The sequence below is a fragment of the Gordionus sp. m RMFG-2023 genome, chromosome 3 (genome assembly GCF_954871325.1).
Source record: "Gordionus sp. m RMFG-2023 chromosome 3, tfGorSpeb1-WG-v2, whole genome shotgun sequence".
Lineage (NCBI taxonomy): Eukaryota > Metazoa > Nematomorpha > Gordioida > Chordodea > Parachordodidae > Gordionus > Gordionus sp. m RMFG-2023.
Genome location: NC_088777.1, coordinates 44,609,842 through 44,614,412, shown reverse-complemented (window position 1 = coordinate 44,614,412; position 4,571 = coordinate 44,609,842).

Below are 4,571 nucleotides of genomic sequence, written 5' to 3'. Positions count from 1 at the left end.
ATATTCTTTTAACACAATGATTTATAATGCTTATTCATCATATCTTTTAACATATTAATGTGCAATTAATGTATTACTTAAAAACGAAATAATTATATTGATATATAATCTATTCATCTTTTGTAAAAATAAATAAATTACTTCACTGTCAAATTTGTTTAATAAATATATTCCGTTTTAGGGCACATTGGAATTTTATTTTTCTCATCCTCGGTTTAATTTTTCTATATTTATAATCAGATTTCTTACCGTCCCTTCAGAGACCTGCAGACCCGACCCTGAGCCCGGCTCTAGGTCGTATTTTAAATTTTTAATAATAACCGATTTTTTTAAAATCCCTATTATTAGCTATAAAAATTACAAATAAATGTAATATATATTTTTTAAAATCCGGGTCGGGCCTGAAAATAAACCCGGGAAAAAATTTTGATCTGGCCGTGTAAATGGTACCTCTGCAGGTCTCTGATATAAATATCGAGACTATACTGGCAAAAGTTCTAAAAGAAAACACACGAAAAAAACGAGATATCTATTTTTTTGATATTGAATTTTTAAAAAATCATTAATTAACATATTCAAATATATATATTTGAACAAATTAAATTTAATTTCAATAATAATACATTAAAAGTTTTTATCAAGGGGAAATTCCCTATTATCAGTTAAATCAATTTTTTTTTCAACACTTAGTATTGATTATACTTGTTTATATAATTGTTTAATATTCGAAGGATTATTCAAAAATAGTTAAAATCTCTAATCTGTGTGTCAAATCAATTTGACAAGGTTTTGTTTTTTTACATTAAAATTGTTTGATTAAAAATGAGGAATGTTTCTCTTCTTTTTTTTCAATCACTTTCGGTAGCTCTATTTTGGGAAACTTGGAAAGTTGATAATTTCGAAGATATTAATTGTATAGACTTCGCTTTCTCTGTTTCAACTCTATTCAAAATTGAAAGAATAGAGAAGGGAAGTATTGTTTTTAAACGACCCGATTAAGATTTTAGCCAAATTAAATATTAAGTAAACCTCCAGATTTGGCAAATAGATCCAAACTTTGCTACTTATGAGGAAAATCTCCAGTCTTGCATAATATTATTTTGGCTAAAACCTTAATATGACCATTTTTAAAAATCGACCCAAATCGGGCCGTTTAACAACAGTAAAGGGAAGCTATTTTAATAAATACATAATCAAATATTGCTGTAAATTTTTACAAAGAAGAGATTATTTAAAAAATCTCTTTTATTCGTCGACTCACACTTTTAAATTTTTGTTAATTTATACTATTAAAATATCATAATAGATAGTATTGCCATATTTACAATATATTATCTTTTCATTTTACCTTTATTACAAATTTGATAATCTACGATATTTTTAAATCCATAATGAATAAAAGAAAATATTCCATTTTTAGTTATAGATTTAATAATTGTGTTCCCAAATAGGAAAGATGCCAATTAATAATGATGGAAAAATCATAATTGCCTACTCTAGAGTGTCTCTTGCTAGCTATTAGAACATTGTTAATATCCGTTATCTCCAAGGGTATATTTGTGTATACTTATACTAATTATAAGTAAAAAATTTCGATCTAAATTTGTCAAAAATATACAAAATAATATTTTGTGAAATAACTCATGTTAATTCGTATAATTTAAATAAGTTTAATTTATTTAAAATTAAATATTATATTTATTTTAATTTATTTATAATTAAATAATACTATTATATATTTATTAATTTGAAAAAATGATTAAACTTTAATTTAAGATAGTAAAGTAACGATTTTTTGATATCGATTTATAAAAATGTATCGCAATTAGACTAAGAAAGATCCATCAAAATTTTAATAGTATCGTAATTTAACGAAATTGAATATCTATCTTCGAGTTCAATTTATAAAATAAAATCATTTTCTTTAAATTCCTAAATTTATTATAAAAATAATCAATATGGATTATTCAATAATAACAGGACAAAATGATTAGAAGAAGTTATAGAACGTGATTTTATATAGTAAAGTTTCTTTTAGATATGCTATATTGATTGATGATGAGGAGATAAACTTTATAATATAATATATTGTAAAGAAGATAACATAATTAGTATTATAACCTGATCATATTTTCTTATTTAATATATATTTATCTACTGTAACTTGGTTTAATTCCAGTTCATACTTGTTTTAAAATACGTCAATTAATGTATAAGAGGGAAGAAAAAAAAACACGTAATCATTACTTTAAGGCTATTTAATGAAAAACTCTTAATTACGCCTTGGGATTTGTATAGGTTGAGGGAAACGTACGCTTAAGGTTTACATTTAACTAGGAAAATTGTAATTTCCTTATATTAAATAGCTAACTTATTATACTCGTATAAAATAAAGATTACACACGAAATTTACCTCTATATTAAATTTTAATCGGGATAGGTTTACCGGCCAGAAATTTTTGAATTGTGGTAAAACGTTTTATCATATATTTTATACGAGGGGCTACACACCATAACTCCCTTTCGTGAGTAAATTTGGCTAACTTTAAGGTACCTTTCGGTAGGATCCGTTCGGTACTGCATTTGATTTTTCAGACTTATTTTATTTAAAAAATATTGATAAAAAAGAAAATGTTAAAAAATCTACAATCAAATCTAAATCACCTCAATACTACTATTTTTGTATCTAGTGGGTCTAGGTTTACTAGTCTTCTAGGACATGTCCTTGAGATGTTAAAAAACATGTCCGGTGTCTTTTATTTCATTTAAAAAATGAATTCTAATTTTTATATTTTTTAAAACAAAGAAATTTTTTACACTATCGGGTCAATCACTAGCGAAATTTTGTTTTTATAAAAATCATATTCTTTGAATTCATCTTTAGATGATATTTCAAAAAATAAATTATATTTCCATTTCTATAGATGCAAGTATAATCATGGAAATTTAAAAAAATTTCCCATTTTTATTCAGTATTTTAACAAAGAAACCGGCCTCAATGCTAGAATTCTAGATATACATTTGCTTAAAAATAAAACATCAGATACTATCTTTAATAATTTATTATCAATATGAACAAAATAATCTAACATCTAAATTGATAATCTTTTTTGGAGACAATTGTAATACAAATTTTAGTGTAAGACAATGAGCTTTAAATAAGGTTTTCTACTAACTAAAAAATTTAGGATTAAAGAATATAACTGGAGTGGGTTGTTCTGCTCATATATAGAAGTTATTTAAATGTTAAACCATTTAAAATCATTAAATTATTTGTTAACAGAAAGAAAAAATGGAATTTTTTTCCATTAAAAATAAAAGTAATATTAAAACATAATAAAAATGGATAAAAGCAAATGCAAAGAAAGAGATGTATATAGACAATGATTTAATATGTTGATCCTAGGTCATAACCAAACTAATCCGCTTATATTAAACTATACATGCACAGGTAATACATTCACAAGATTGCTAATCATATGGAATCGATAGCGGAAATTATAACAATAATTATTGCTATGAGTGTTAGGTAGTTAACCTCACCCAATATTATATTAATCTTAATTATATATAATCATTATAACGATATCTAATTGAAAAATATAATATTTCATAATATAAAATAGTATATTATATTATATTTCTACATTACTACAACTTCTATAAGAATTGGAAGGTTTATATTTTCAATGGATGGAAATTAAAAATGCCAAATTATTAGATTCAGAAAAGTATAGACTTTTTGAAATATAAAAAGTTTCTTTAAATGAGTCAAAGTTGCTTGACCAATTTTGCAAAAGTTGTTTATTACAAATAAAATGAGGGGGAATATTTAAAACTTCCTTACTTGAACATTTGAACTGCTAATTATAGCCAGCTTCATTATTCTTATACCAGCTTATAATGCTAACGTTGAAAGAATCTTTTCTTTAATCAATTAATGGACAAATGAGAGGAAGAGTAAAATTTAAGTCTATAAATGCAATTATATGCACATAATACCATTTTAAATGGGCTTGTTTAATTTTGAGAGAAGACCAAATATATTAAGAAAAATATCTGCAAGTGAAAAATATGAAATAAAAAAATTATCATTTGCAAGATTCATGAATTATTATTTACTTAATGTTATTTATATACAAATGCTGCTTAAAAATCAATTAAATTTGTTTTAAATTCATTTAATGCATTATTTAATAAACATAAAAAATAAATGTGTCCTCTTTTCCCCTAAGCAGGATCTGGTAATTGATCCAAAGGGCAATCTAAACATGTTGGACAATGAAATGCCAAATAAATAGATTTTTAATTTATTTTTTTTCCTTTTAGCTTTCACCTTTTCTGGTGGTAAGCGCCTTCACTATATATCTCCACTTTATTATTACGCATGCTATCTATTTTTATCTAATTTATATTTATATTTCTGATCGATTTCATTTGTATCGATCACCGGTGTATCGCTATCGAGGCCAAAGTATTTTGATCTCTCACCGGTGTATCAAATCAATATCGACCAGATATCCCACCGGAGTATTCCTTACACCGAATTATCAAATCGACAGATATCCCAA